The sequence below is a fragment of the Gracilinanus agilis genome, chromosome 2 (genome assembly GCF_016433145.1).
Source record: "Gracilinanus agilis isolate LMUSP501 chromosome 2, AgileGrace, whole genome shotgun sequence".
NCBI classification, from domain to species: Eukaryota; Metazoa; Chordata; class Mammalia; order Didelphimorphia; family Didelphidae; genus Gracilinanus; species Gracilinanus agilis.
Window position 1 is genome coordinate 463,477,508 of NC_058131.1, and position 16,646 is coordinate 463,494,153.

The 16,646-nt window shown below is 36.6% G+C and overlaps 1 protein-coding gene across 1 annotated transcript in view; it reads right to left on the bottom strand.

Annotated features, from left to right (window-relative positions):
- Positions 1–16,646, bottom strand: part of SYNE2 (spectrin repeat containing nuclear envelope protein 2) — a 419,774-nt gene that overhangs the window by 356,257 nt on the left and 46,871 nt on the right. Inside the window, exon 2 of the mRNA XM_044664857.1 lies at positions 631–696. The gene's annotated coding sequence lies outside the window, so the exon portion shown is untranslated. The remainder of the gene's footprint in view (positions 1–630; positions 697–16,646) is intronic.

The window sequence follows — 16,646 nt, forward strand, 5'->3', positions numbered from 1 at the left end:
TTCCAAACAAACACAACAACAACAAAGCAGACCTAAGAGCTTGAAACATAGTAAATTTAAGCCCATTTAGCAGAGGAACAAACAATAATACAAAGACTCTCAAAAACTTCTTACGGCATTACTGTACTTTTGTACTCTGTGTTAGATCATAAAAAACCCTGATGATTAAAGCCATATAACAACCCTAAGAGGTAGATAGTGCAGTTAAGGAAAATGAAGTTCAGAAAGATTAAATTACTTGCCCAAGGTCACATCACAACTAAGCAATAAAATTGGGGTTCTAAATCAAGCCTTTGGGACTCCTTTTGGGTAAGGTTAGACTAGATATCCACGAGGGTCCCTCCCAACTCTAAAATTCTATGATTTTGTCATCATAGCATTCTAAGCTTGAGCAAGCAAGAAGAGGCCAATTATATTCATTAAGAAAATAGGAAGGTATAGTCGTAAACATATATCCAACAATTATTTATTTTTAATTTTTTTTCCTGCCCAAAGAATTCTGCTTAATTTTTCCAGAAAAACAACATGTGTAGTTTGTAATATTCAAGTCAAAGAATATCCATATGCAGTATATTGTAACGGTAAGAAATACTGGATTCAAAATCAGAATGAAATAGGTTCAACACTTACCTCAGACACTTACTAGCTGTGGAACACCAGGCAATTCTTTATCTCTCTAAATCTCGGCGTTCTGATCTGTAAAGACGAAGAAATGAAAATACATATCTAATAATTACTTTAAGGCTCAAAAAAGCTAATGTGTAAAGTGCTTTTAAAATGTTAGTTATTATGCAGCAGATTTGGTATAAAGAAACATTTTTTATAAAGAAGGAAAATTATTATTGTTTCTGATGCTTGAAGTAAATAATTTTAAGATATCAAAGAATCACAGGATTTGGTACTAGAAATTATCTGTTACCATCCGGTCCAACTCCCTTATTGTATAGATAAGAAACAGTGGCATCCTGGAGCCAGCTCTAACCAGCTCAGGATTGTAATTTTTTTTTTTTTTGTTAAAACCAGTTATCAAATTTTCAGTGTGGGTATTTGCAACTCAGAAATCAGATGATGCTACTAATTAGGGCTTGATTTATTTTAATTGTTTAAAGTGACAGATAAAGTGTTAATAATGCAGCTCAGACTTAAAAGGAAGTTGTGTATACATTTGTTTTTCAGAGAAATGGTTTTTAACATTTGTGAGCATACCTCAGAGACCCAGATCAGTAGTAGTAAATGTCTGAGCCCTTATTTGAACCAAGATCCTCTGACTCCAAATCTAGCCCAGTTCCCCCTGCACTATGCTGCCTCTACCTTTGCTACTTTTAGTATTTAAGCACATGCAGGAACTACCAAATTATGTAGATTTTTCTCATATTTAAACTCAAAGTATCTTATATAGGGTGACTCTCTGAGAGGGAAAAGAGAAAGGATATTGAAGGAAATTATAATGATGTAAAAAAATACATCAATAAAGTTTATTTTTAAAACAAAGCACCATTTGACAATGGAATTTGTAACATGCTTACTAAATAAGCAAGAGTAAATATAAAGGAGTTTTAACTTGTAACTATAAGCAAAATTTATAGAATGTTGAATTCAGTAAGAAGATCTGGGTTTAGATCTCTTTTTTGACATTTATTAGCTGTGGAACCAAAGGCAAGTCACTTAAATTCTCTATGCTAGTTTCCCCCACCTGGGAAAAGGAAATACTAACACCTAGAATATGTAGAGTTATAAGGCTAGTGAGAAAATATTTGTAAAAAAAAAAAAAAAAAAAAAAAAAAAAAAAGCCTCATTTACAAGGCTCTCCCGGCAATTCAAAGTTAATAGCAAAGTGTTTCTAAAGGGAGTTTATCATTTACACTTAGGGGCCCAGGTTAAGGGGGAAGGAAATCTTTTAGAACTATGTCAAGCACACTGTAAACATCCATACCCTCAACCTTTAGTGCAAATTCATACAATCTGTGGAAAAGGCAGTTAATAACTTTCTGAGAACCTGGTTCTTTCGAGTCATATGTTTACTCTTAGCGGACATATGACTGTTTCAGGTATTTCTAATGCCTCCCAGAAGCTGACTGGGGAAAATAAATCAGGAAGGTCACAGAAATCTAGGAGGCATAATCAAGGGTGTGCTGGTAAATGTTTGACAGCTAACCCACCCAGGGGTGAAATGTACCCATGATACACTTTTGAGATCATCTGCATTATTAACATTTTTCTGTTACTTTCTTAAGTTGATATAATCAATTTCTGAGGTATAAATGCTCATACTAGAAATTTACTTAAAAGCTTGCTCCAGCATACCCTTGCAGCTATATATTTCCCAGCAAACATGAGTTTCCTTTTCTTTTTGCCCCTTGAAGAAACTTTCTGTCCCCTATTCTATCCCCTATTCAATTCAATTCAATTCTCTCCATGTAGCCAGAAACAGGGAGCATTTGAAGCCAGAAACCCTTCTTGGAGCAGATGACCCTCCACCACCTGACACTTATGGTACCTGCCATGGCCACAAAACTGCTGTGGACCCAGCCAAGTTGAATAACATAACAGACAAGCAAAGATAGAAATTGACAAAATCTAGTGGTCATAGCAGAGATCTGAGTAAAAAACAGGGCAAAGGCATTCAGGAAATGATGCTGACCAGACATCTAAGATCTGACAGGAGTGAGACAGAACAAAATTGGTAGCCGCTCTGAATGTCTAACCATTGTGAGAATATCCTGAGAAGGAGTAATCCCAAATCCTAATACTACCCTATTTTCCTAATTATTATTTGTAGATCTACTCTTAGTGAATTACAGTCATGAAACACCAATAACACATTTAAAATTTTTTTTCAATTACCCATCAAAGTATATTGGATACTGCCAGGTAAACAATAAAGATCTTTTAACAACTCTGAATCATATCTTTAAATAAGAAAATGGCACTTTGCTAACTGTGCTAAAATATTTTATAGGACAGTAAAATAACAGATGTAAATGTAAAAGTTGATAGAGGCACATAATTTTTAAAAGCATATTGTGGGAGACAGTAACACAATGTTGGTGGAACTGTGAACCAGCCCAACCATTTTGGAGAACAATCTGGAATTATGCCCAGAATTATAAAACTGTGTATACCCTTAAACCCAGCAATGCCATTGTTGGGTCTGTTTCCCAAGGTAAGCCAGGAAAAAGAGGAAGAAGAAAAGTATCTATTTCTAAACTATTTATGGCAACTCTCTGTAGTGACAAAGAACTGGAAATTGAGAGCATGACCATCAACTTGTGAATGGCTAAACAACTTGTGGCATATGATTGTGATGAAATACTACTGTACCATAAGAAATAATTAGCAGGTAAATTTTTTAAAATCATTAAAAGAGTTACATGAAATTATAAAAAGCAAAATTTGTAGAATGAAGAGAATATCATATACAGTTACCGAATTAATGTTTGAAGAATAGCTTGTAAATATCCACCTCCAAAAAAATAGCTGATAAGCAGAAACATGAAAGATATAGTTTATTTATATATATATATAAATTTTTAAAGAATATTTTGGATATGTATACAAGTTTAAAAGTTGAAAGCAATAACAACCTATAGAAAAGTAAACTGTAACTTAATTAGTTAACCAAGTAGTGGGTATGTTGTACAATATGGCTGTTAAGTGGTATTACCTTTAATAATAATGGTAATAATAACATTAATATGGTATTTTAAGGTTTTCAAAACTCTTAACATGTTATCTCACTTGATCCTCACAAAAATCCTGAAATCTAACACTAACCACAGAGATTTTCTCAAATAATTAGGACCTTCTTTAGCCAAACTATTCCTGAGTTGTACTCATTCTAGCTTTGCCCTGCTTTGTTCTTCAAGAAAGAAGGATGATGATAGTGTCTAGGACATAAGTTTGTGGTGCCATCCGAATCTTCAGATGGGCATATCCAGAAGATATTTCAAAATACAGGTCTGGAATTCAGGCCAAGGGTTCAGTTCTGAAGATAAAGATTTGGGAGTCATTCACATAATAGTTGATGGTTGAATTCAGTGCACTGAAGGAATTGGATAAAAGGAGAAAGGTGAAAAGAAGGTGGGAAGAGAAAACAGTGGCAGCAATGGTAGTAAAATAATCAGCAGAGAACTAGAACAAAGAGAATCCCGGACGAGAGAAACCCAGAAAAACAAAATATCAATATAGGAGTAGCCAATTGTGACAAATGGTACAAAGAAATTAAGAAAGATAAGAAGGAAGAAAGGCTCATTGGATCTGGTGATCAGATGGTTATGGATATATTTGAAAGAGTAGCTCTTTCATGATAATAATGGAAACTAGAAGGCAAAGGGTTAAGTAATGGCTGAAGAAAAAGCAAAGAAACAGGGGCAAATACTATTGTGTCAAGAAGTCTGGAAAGTAAGACAAAGAGGATGACAGCTCAAATGAATAAGTGTGTAAAGGCAAAGGTTTTTCAGTTTAATTCACTATGCATTTATAAAATGCCTAGATTGAAGACATATGCAAAGGCCAATGAATAAAAGGTTGAAGATGCAAGAGAGAGGTGTGTTATGTAAAAAGATTTTATAGAGTTGATGCCAAAGGAAGCACTTTTGAGATAGGAGAGTGTCAATTAAGCAAAAACTTCTGCAGAGTGAAAACAGAATTTCTTCCCCATAGACAAGAGAGAAAGGAAAGAAGACAGTTAACGATACAGATAAATTTTGAGATAGCAGAGAGCAATTAAGTAAAAACTTCTGCATAGTGAAAGATGGAAGTCTGGAGATGGCAGAAAAGATCTGAAAGAGAATCTCTGGAAAATATAATATTGAGTTCAGAGATAAAAAAAAAAAGGATTATCAGCAATAATGGGGTACCGCTGAAAAATAGCATAAACATGAAACAGACATTCAACAAGCAGCACAATTTTTTTAATCAACATCTAATGATGCCTTTTTGCCTCTATTTCATGTTCATCATTTCCCCACTCATCCTTCTGACTGAACTATCATTTGTGATAAAGATAATTAAGTAATTAAGCAAAAACATCTGATAAAAATATACATATAAGAATTGATATAGAGTAAAATAATCAGGACCAGGATAACAATAAATAAATGACTACAATGATGTAAAAGACAAAAAACAGATGAAAAAATTAACTTTGCATAATTATACTTCCAAGCTTGCCTAGAGACAGAAGTTGAAAAAAATCTACCTCTCTCCCTTCATCTGAGTAGTAGAGTACTATGGGTGGGGATATTGCATAGACTGTCAAGACACAATTGATATGTTGTTTGGTTTTACTAAGCTGCCTTTGTTTTTTTCTTTTTTTCAAATTTGTTGCAAGGGATTGCTCACTTGATCGTGAAGGGAAGAGAATATATGAAGAAATTCATGTAATGTAACAATAAATGACTTTAATGATTTTTACATTTTTAATAAAGAGACTATATCTAACAATCTTTAAGATATTTTAACCTCATAGGTCCCTACCACTCTATTTTGAAGAAATAAGATTTATTATCGAATCCCTAGGGTCTTCATTGATTTTGCAATTACTCAAAAGTCATTTCAACTTAGTGATCTTGTCATTTACATTTTTGTAGTTATTGTGTATATCTTCCTCTTGGTTCTGCTTTATTTGATATGCATCAGTTCATATTCATCTCCAAACCTGAGAATTTTCTCCACCAACCCTGAACAGCCTGGAAGCAGGAGAAGACAACACAGACAATGAAAGATGATGTTCTGAGCATTGCCCTCCTATCAGATAAAAACCTCAGTATTATGATACTGGTTAATCAGGGAGGTTTAAAGAAACATTTTCTGGCCCAAAGATTTTTTTACATCAACAATAAAAATCATTCCATGTTGAAGTTGTAATTTTATATCATCTTAAGATACTATTTAAAATTCATATAAAAACCAGACATTATTTGTTGTAGTCTTATTTTATTAAATAATATCTTAAGTTAGAAAAGCACTTCTATATATTTTTTGAGTTTTACAACAACTCTATGAAGTAGATACAAAGGTATGATAGATTCCATTTTACAAAGAGAGGAAACTGGGGATCAGAAAGGCTGTTACCCACAGCCACATAGCTAACAAGCAGCCATGATGATTTAAATCTAGGCCTTCTTAACATACCATCACTGGTTTACATTTGTTGTTGTTGTTCAGTTGGTTCAGTTGTATCCATATCTTTGTGACCCCATTTGGGGTTTTCTTGGCAAAAATACTCGGGAGGTTTGCCATTTTCTTCCCCATCTCACTTTATAGTTGAGGAAACTGAGGCCCAGAGTTAAGTGACTTGCCCAGGGTGATACAGCTAACAAATGTCTCAGACCAGACTTGAAATCAGGTTTCTGACTTCATGCCAGGTACTCGATCCATTATGCTACCACTCTATTTCCCATTAAATCTGCCTATAATGCCTCAACAGTGGTAATTCTCAATGCCTTAGCATCTTCTTGCCAGGTAAAAAGTCCTTTAAAATGAGATTTTACTGCACTAAAGTGGTGAGCTTGGCAAAAAAAAAAAAAAAAAAAAAAAAAGTAATAATAGCAACTCATAAAATAATAAAAGTTGGCATTTAAAAAGCACTTAGCGTACAATTATCTCTTTTGTGCCTCATATTAGCCCTATCCCTGTTTTACAGATGAAGAAAATGCTTATGAACCAAGAGCTTAATTGACTGGTCTAAAGTCCCACAGCTGTGAGATGATGGCTGTGGGATTCCGACCCAGGTCTCTCCTACCTTGAGGTCTAAAACACTTCTCACTCTGCTATAACTGTCTCGGTACATATTTGTATAGTGTTGCAGTTTATAAAGTACTTTGCACAAAATAGGCATAAAATAAATATTTGTTGAATTGAATTAAGACACCATTATAACATCCCTAAGCATCATGCTCCTAACTGTAAAGGAACATGAAAATCAAGGAGCTTGAGGAGGTCAATGAACTCTGTACTCAATTGCAGAAACCAAGTAGGTACCATGCTATAGGAATGCTGCCACATCATCTGTAAATCAATAAGAACTGTTTTGAGAAATGACTACATTGGCTATTTGCTTCATAATAACAATAATTTATTCATCTTGTTCAGTCATTTTTCAGTTATGTCCAACTCTTTGTGATCCCATTTGGGGTTTTCTTGGCAAAGACTCTGGAGTGGTTTGCCATTTCCTTCTCCAGCTCATTTTACAGATAAGGAAACTAAGGCCAAGAGGGTTAAATGACTTATCCAGGGTCACACAGCTAATACGTACCTGAGGCCAGATCTGAACTCAGAAAATAATCTTCCTGATGCCAAGCATGGAGGTTTATCTATGACATCACCTAGCTGCCTCAATAATCTATACAGTGCTTCATAATCCTCAAAGTGTTATCAGACATTATTTAGCTGGGAATTTGTAAAGTGCATCCATCATTTCACATTTATAGTTGGGGAGCACTACTACACACATACATCTATATACATATATGTAGACACATACATGTTTGTGTACATAGAAACACAAATATGTATGACTTTCGTATGTGTTGGTATGTATATCTTTTAGTGCTTCCTGGCTATATTGTGGAACAGATATGTTGCCAGGGCCCAGATCTCCAAGATACCATCTGGATGTCCCCATAATATGCCTTTTTGCTTCCAGTTCATTAACTCTCTCCCTCTCATCAGATGTTCTCCTTACCAAATATTCCTTAATTTATTGTCCACACATTACCATTAAGTTTCTTGAACTGTCTCCAATTGATTTATATTTATATCTTCCCAGCTTAATACTGTTGGTGGTACCATAATAAAACTTAAATCTCAATCAAAATACATGTGTGAATATATACAATACATATATTTAGTCATTTGTATTCAAAATGAGATTGTACTGTATTATTGGTGAGATTTAAAAAGAAGGAAAATCGATCTTTACGAGGTGGTTCATCTTTATTTAGTACCTCATAGTTTACAAAATACCCTTGTAAACCTTGCCAGAAAAACTCCATGCAAAATTAACAAAACTATAATTGGGGGAGGAGTGACTCCCTCCCTCTCCTGCTACTAAAATGACAGACAACTAACATAACCGGCTAGGATAGCCCTCTCTGGGTACTGATCCCTCCCACCCTTATCCATCATGCCAAAATACACAGGTGGGAATTCACTGATCATGTAAAATTCAAATTCCTCCAAACTCCTTGCTGGACTTTACAGTAGCTTCTAAAGACAAAATTCCAATTTCTACTTATCCTGATAATAATTCTTTTAGAGCATTTTTCTGGTGCCAATCTGAAAAAAATGAGATTTTGTTGTGTCTGCAGGATTGGGGTGGTGCTATAACATTTTACAAATAGTGTAAAGGTACACTAGCAAAATTCTATGCAAGGGAGATTAAGAAATGCTTCATAAAATAGCTATGAGACTGAACCCCAATCACAGAAGTATTGTTTTGCCAAAATTTCTTAAGGAATGTAAGCACACCAACATTTTAAAAATGTTTCTATTGGGGCAGCTGGGTAGCTCAGTGGATTGAGAGCCAGGCCTAGAGACGGGAGGTCCTAGGTTCAAATCCGGCCTCAGACACTTCCCAGCTGTGTGACCCTGGGCAAGTCACTTGACCCCCATTGCCTACCCTTACCACTCTTCCACCTATAAGTCAATACGCTGAAGTTAAGGGTTTAAAATTTAAAAAAAAATGTTTCTATTGGATAACATTTCCTCACTGAAGAAGCATGTGCTATCCTGACACAATCAAAGCAAATTATCACTTCCAGCAGAACATTCAAATGAAATATTTCTTACCATGATATGCTTGCCAGCAAACATCTTTTAACAGCCAAAAAGCATTTTTTGGTTGTTGGAATCTTTTTTTTTTCAGGAATGGGCTTTTTATCTGAGGAAACGTGCCAATTTTAACAGGAGATGAGGAGGTGGTATGCTATGAAAAGTAGGCAAATTCATAATGGTTGTTTTTCCTCTTGGCCCATGGTGAAGGCAACATTGGAGGCTCATGACTGGTCAGAGTCATTTCACTTGGGGATGATATTTGGTTCAGAATCCATTTTCCCACTTTAGCAAATGGTATTAACTTTACAGAGTTGATCACCACTATCCACCTGTTCAAACAGAGATTGGTTTTGTATTGTGATGACTGACTTCCAATTTTGGTCATCACTATATGCCTATGACTGCTCAGCTCCAAGTTTAATTTGGCAGAAAATTTGATCTGTGGAGTTTATTTTATCATCATTACATAGGATAAGCATATTAAATGGAAACCCACAGTCCATATAGATGTGATGCTAATTCCAGACAAGATACTTTTTTATACTTCTTGGCAAAATGCTACAAGGCTTATCATTCACATGAAAGGAACAATTTTCAGCTCCCTACAAAGAAGATCAGAAAAATCTAAGCTGGAAAGATTGACTAGACATTAGAAGAAGAGGTGGGCATACTGTATAAATCAGTCTATTCAATCTATGAATCACTATTCAATGCATAAATGAGTTGTCCCCTTCCCAGCTGATCGAGGCTGATTAGATTAGACCTCTTCTCAGAAGGAGAAAGAGTCACGTGTGTGTGTATGTGTGTGTGTGTAAGGAGCCAGGATGACTGATTATCCCAGGGGAGCATCCCCTGATACAGAAAAGTAATTCTTCTAACCCTCATGTTTATCCTTATCTAGCCTACTTTTTATTGGTGTATTGAGAAGATGAAGATGAGGGGGATGATATCTGATTACCAGACATTCTTGCATTTGGCAAATCCTCTGGCTTCCATTTCCCAGCTAGGTATAAAATGGTGCTAACCTTAGAGACCATAGGCCACTCAGAATCAGCTGACCACCATTCTTGGGTATTGACTACACATGCTTCATAAAAGGGTCACAGATTACGGATCATCAGTTTAAAGGTAGAAGGGAATTTGTGAGTTGATCCTGTCCAACCTTATTACAGATAATAAAACTGAGGGTCAACAAAGGTAAGTGACTTAAATAAATAGGTGGTAGAGACAGGATTCTAGCTATATCCTCTAACTTTTAATGCCAGTGTTAATTCCATTGAACCACAAGATGTAGACCCAAGTGGTCATAAAGTAAGACCAAAAATTTGCTGTATGTTTTTTGCATGTAAATATTCTATCAGTTGGTTTGCATGTGTTATAAACACTATTTAGATTAGTTATAGGTAGCTGGATAGCTATTTCTTGAAATTTGGAACTAGATAATTGCTCCATTCAAATTAAAGGAGCACTTGCCCAATTATTCAGAAAACTAAGGACAGGAGAAATATCTTTTATTCCTAAATTGACTATTTTACAGTGACAGAGAGTAGATCAATTCCTTAAATTTGCGTCTTTTCTTTTTTTAATTATTTAGTTTGTTACATTTAAATTCCCAGGAATCTCCTTCCTACTCCCCAATTAGAGAAGGTATCATTTGATAAAAAGATATATGTATATACAAAACTGTGAATTACATTTCTATTTATCAGTTCTTTCTCTGCAAGTGAACATATACAATTCAATCTTCAAACAATATTTCTGCTGTTATATATAATGTTCTCTTGGTTCTGCTCATCACACTCTTCATGATTTCATATAACTTTATGGTTTTTTAATTAACCTGCTTATCATTTATTATAGCAGATTAGTATTCCATCAGAGTTATATACCATAACTTGTTTAGCCTTTTCCCAATTGATGAGCATCCCCTCAATTTCCAGGTCTTTGACATCACAAAGAGAACTGCTATAAATATTATAGAACATTTTCCCTCTCTTTTTCATTTTTCCCTGATCACCTTTGAAAACAAACCTAATGGGTATACATAGTTTTATAATTCTTTTGGCATAATTCCAGATTATTCTCCAATAATGGTTGGATCAGTTCACAGCTCAACCAATAGTGTATTAGTGTCCCCACTTTTCCACATCCACTCCAACATTATCATTTTTAACATCTTGATTTTCTTTAATTTTTTATTGTTATAAACTTAACATAAATGAACATTTCCTTATACAAGGAACAGAAACAAAGGATTGTATAGGAAACCTCTAATCTCTATTACAGGCAGTTTTTAAAGAACCTAAGAAATTAAACAAGTAAGGGGAAGGAAACAGACATTTATTAAGTACTTACCGTATGGCAGGCACTGGGCCAAGTGCTTTACAAATATCTCATTTGAACCTAACAACAACCCTGGGAGATAGGTGTTATTATTATCCCCATTTTATAGATGGAGGGTAGGGGGGGAATTATGCCCTCCCTTGTAACAAATAAGCACATTCGAGCTAGGCAAATCCACACATTGGCCATATCTGGTCTGGGAGCCAGAAGACCAAAATTCGGGTCCAAGTTCTACTACTAACTAGCTTCCTGACACTGGAAAAATCACTTAACCTCTCTTTGCTTTAGTTTAGAATGAGGACATTAAGCTAGATGACTCAAAGGACCCTTCCAGCCCCAAAATGATATAATTCTATAAATAGAACTCACTTACACTGAATGTTTAATCACCCTACCACCTTTTTAAATTTAGCACTAGAGAGGATAGGAAAGTTTTCTTTTTGTTGTCAGTTATCCAACTCACTAAATTGGTAAGAAATTTGTGTTCACAAGACCATTGATATGGATTTTCCCCGCTTCTCCATTGATTTTGTACTTTTTATCTTTCTCTTACTCTTATGAAATGCTATTTTCATTGTGGTGATTTGAGTGTTCTCAACTTTATCCCTTTTTCACTGTAATTTCCTTTAGGGTAAGAAATATCTGATTTATGTTGGTATGGCTCTTTCTTCAAATCATGTATATTGTATATATGGGGGTCCATCAGAGCAGAGTGACTATTTCTACCTTAGAAACTGGCAAATCTTACAAATCAGGGGTTGATTTGATTGGGTTTATTTTTTATTTTTCTTTTCTAGACTCAAAGGTAAGGAGAAAATGTTAATAATGTAGATTAAAATTAAAAGTATATCATGCCGTTTTTTTTCCCTAGAGAGCCAATTTTTAAACATTTAGCAGTATAGCCCTACCCTATCTTTAGTCTTTTAGTCAGGTTAAATCTAAAATTGTTTAAAATTATAAATCCATAAATCAGGATACTCTACTAGATATCCAGGAGCATATTATAGCACCATGTTTATTGAACTGCATCAAGTCCTCATGTGCCAGGTGACTACTCAGTTCAATAGCCGAAGATGTAATTGTGATATAATTGTGCAATTTTTGAAACCTCCACAAAATCATATAAATACTTTGCCAAAAATGATTTAATTTTCTTAATACATCTCTAACATATTATTTCTATTACATGAAAACTTTCTTATTTACTATTAGTAGGGCGACTGTAAATACAAACCTAATATATAAATTATAAGTCCACATGTCAACATACTCTACTAGTTAGTAGGACACTCTAAAGTCATTTAAATATACTATAGATAAGCAGAAAGAGTGTTAGATTTGGAGCCAGAGGATCTGAGTTCAAATCCTGACCCCCAACATTTACTGATTCTATGACCATGAGCAAATCGACTCACCTCTCCAGGCACATTTTCTTCATCTGAAAAATCAATGTGTTGGATTAGATGATCTAGGTCTTTTCCAACACTAACTCCATGATTCTGTATTGTTAAACTGCCTTGGAACCTTATCATCATAAAGCCCAACTTTAGGATTCCCTCCTATTTGTAGCTGAAAGCTTGGAGAATGAGCAGAAATCTAATTTAATATCCAAAGCATTTAGGAACTATCAGCTATTTACAAGTTCTGTGCTGGGTACTGGGGAATCTTGCAAAGGTAAATTGGAGCCAGATTCTCAAGAGCTTTTAAATATCAAGCTGAAGTATTTCTGTCGACATAAAAGCCAGAGGAAACCATGGAATTTTTTGAGCATGATAGTCAAATGGTCAGACTTCAGTTTTAAGAAGAACCATCTTGTCATTCAGTCAATAAGTACACAAGAAGCATTTTTCTTGTGCCAGGCACTAAGCTAAGTGATGAGGATACTAGAGTAAGAATACAGAGTAAAATCATATTGCTCTCTCCTTAGGCCAGAAAATAATCCCCACCCTCAATGAGTTCACGTTCTAATGGGAGGGGCAACATTCAAACTACATCATTTTCAAGATATAAACAAAGTAGATGAAGGCCTATCCCAGAGGGAATGATGCACTAGCAATGGGAGGGACCATCAAAACTTCCTGTAAAAAGTAGGATTTGAGCTGACTCTTCAAGGAAGCCAGTAGACATCAGAATGAAGGAAGAACATTCCAGGAATATGAAAATCAGAGATCAGCTGTTGAAGGAATAGAAAGCATTCCTGGATCATAAAATATGTAAAGCAACATAAAGTATAACAGTACTGGAAAAAAACAAAGGGGCAGAGTTTTGAAGGATTTTAAATGCCAGAAGGTAATAGGGAGCCACTGTAGTTTACTGAGTAGAGGGGTGACATAGTCAGATCTGTGCATTATGAAAATCATTTTGACAGCAAAGTGGAGAATGCCCCAAAGTAAGGAAACCAGCCAGAAAGCTGTGAAGTAATAAGAGTGTGAAGTAATAAGAGTCAAATGACTATGTGAGTCAGTGATTCCCAAAGTGGGCGCCACCGCCCCCTAGTGGGTGCTGCAGTGATCTAGGGGAGCAGTGATGGCCACAGGTGCATTTGAGGGCAGTGAATAACTCTAAGGGGGCGCTAAGTAATATTTTTTCTGAAAAGGGGTCAGTGGGTCAAAAAAGTTTGGGAACCACTGATTGTAAGTGAAGAAGAGATACAAAAATTTTTGAAAAGATAGAAATGGTACAATTTAGAAATAGATTGGGTATGTGAACATGTGAAGTGAAGCATGGGAGATGACACTGAGGTTGTAAACCTGGATTCTGATTCCCTTAACGGCTTACAGATAACTTTGAAAGAGGAGAGGATTTGAATGGAAAGATACCAAGTTCAGTTTTGAAAATGATGGTTGAACTTAAATGTCTGGAATATCTAGTTTGAGATTCCCAAAATGCAAATACAAGAGTGGAGTTCAAGAGAGAAGTAAGGGTTGTATAAGTAAATCTCAGAATCATCTGCTAGAAACAACTGAACCAATGGGAGCTAATAAGACCTCCAAATGAAAATATAACAGAAGAGGACCCAGGACAGAGCTTTGAAGGACACAGAGTTAAGGAGCAGGACTTAAATAGGAGACAACCCTCTAAGAAAAAAATGGTTTTTTTCATCATTTTTCTTTTGCCCCGAGGTCTGAGTATATAAAGCAAGCCATCATGGAAGGGAAAAATCATTGTGGAGAAGGGGACCAACTTCCTTACCACCACTAACAACTTACATTGTCCAAATGCTACCAACAGGAAGATAAGCACAACCCTGACAGTGGCAACACCCCCAGCCACTGGACCTGTTTTCAGCCCATCCTTCACAGTCAACATCAGGGGTAGCAAATCCAATCAATAAGGAAGCAGCCCTTCTCTCTGCCTGCCACATACAGGGCAGGCAAATCTGCCTCGCTGAAGCAGCAAGGCACTCTGTGGAACAAAGAAAGGGAGAAGGTAGGATGTGCCAGGTAAGTCAAACCACTACTACCATATTGACAACCACCTGCACATAGACCCCAAAGAAGACATTAAGGTTACACCCTAAACTAAAGAACATTGGAAGTAGCAATGCTTCCAGTGCAACACATACAATTCCTCCCACAGCAATTGTGGGTACAGTCACTGAAAACCTAGAAAAGAAAGTTTTCACCAAGTCCTTAGCACTGCCAAATGGTGTATCATCAGAAATTGACGCTTTTATCAGTGGAAAAGACATTAAATAAAAGGCAATGCTATGTAAAACTCAAAGACCATGAGGCCTTTCCAATTTGCTTGCAGCTGAAAGTTTCCATATCTGTGTCTTCCTTATTAGAATTAGAATTCATTAAGAGCAGGAACTATCTAACCTTTCTGTGTACATCACCAGCACTAAGTAATGTGTCTTGCACATAATAAGCAGTTTAAAATGTTTTTTAGGTTCCGGGTTAAGATGGCGGCAGAGTAAGAAGCAGCTCTTAACCTCTCCTGACCAAAACACACAAAACTCCTCAAGGGGACATAAAAACAAGTCCAGACGAACGGAGGAACCCCACAACAGGGCACAGCGTGGAAGGTACGTGGAATCGAGACATTTCCAGGCTATAAAGGGCTCTCACTAAATCGCGGGCTGAGCAACCGCCCCACCCCCACCCCCTCCACACACAAGACTTAGAGCTCTGAAGCCAGCTAAAAAGAAATAGAGCAAGTTTGGGGCACTGATCGAGTCATTGGCAGCTCCAGGGCCTGTTCCTGAGAGCAGCAAGACTTAGGACCCCATTAAACCAAAGAACGCAGGCGAAATCTGAGCGCGCGGGAGCAGGACGCTGGGCGCACAGCGCAGGCTGAGCAGAACGCAGGCACTGCGGAGGCGTGGGTGGAGGCAGACACAGCCAGGAACTAAAGCCTAAGTGGGGAACCAGTGTGGACGGGTATACGACTGTGGAAGCAGCGCCCTGAGACTTGTAAAGAAACCTCCTGCAGAGGATCAAGCAAGGGGGTCTACCAGGGGGCTTGACCTTGGAAAAAACCAGAACTCAGACCTCAGGAGCCAATAGATCGAGAACAGACACTGAGCGCTAGGATAAATCTGAGAAGCTGCTGGGCTAATGATGGCTACTCAGCCTCAGGAGGTTCAGAAGAGAAAGAATAACAACAAAAAAAAGAAGTCTTTAACACTCGACAGCTTTTACACAGAGAAAATCCAGACAACCGAGCAAACAGAGGAGGAGAACAAACAAGCATCCGGACCCTCCTCAAATAAGGAAAACTCCTCACAAGCTATGGAAGAGTTCAAAACTGAGATTCTGAGGAAGATGGAAGAGATCTGGCAAGAAAATAACTGTTTAAAAGGTAGAATCATGCAATTGGAAAGTGAGGCTCAGAAACCAAATGAACTGATAAGCAAATTGAACTCCAGAAATGACCAGATTGAAAAGGAATACCAGAAGATTATGGCCGAAAACCAGAAGATTATGGCCGAAAACCGAAAGATTATAGCCGAAAATCAATCCCTAAAGGCTAGAATTGAGCAAGTAGAAACTAATGATCTCTCAAGACAACAAGAACAAATAAAACAAAGCCAAAAGACTGAAAAAATAGAAGGAAACATGAAATATCTCAATGAGAGAGTGACAGACCAAGAAAACCGGTCTAGAAGAGACAATTTGAGAATAATCGGTATTCCAGAAAAACCAGAAATTAATAGAAACCTGGACTCCATACTAACAGAAATAATTCAGCAAAATTGCCCTCAAGTCCTACAAGAGGGCAACATAGACATTGAAAGGATCCATAGAACACCTGCGACATTCGATCAAGAAAGGAAAACACCAAGAAATATCATTGCAAAATTCAAGAGTTTCCAAGCAAAAGAAAAAATCTTACAAGAAGCCAGAAAGAAACAATTCAAATATCAAGGAGCACCAATCAGGATCACACAGGATCTGGCAGCCTCAACGCTAAAAGACCGCAAGGCGTGGAATACAATATTCAGAAAGGCAAGAGAGCTGGGCCTGCAACCACGGATCAACTACCCATCAAAACTGACTATATATTTCCAGGGGAAAGTATGG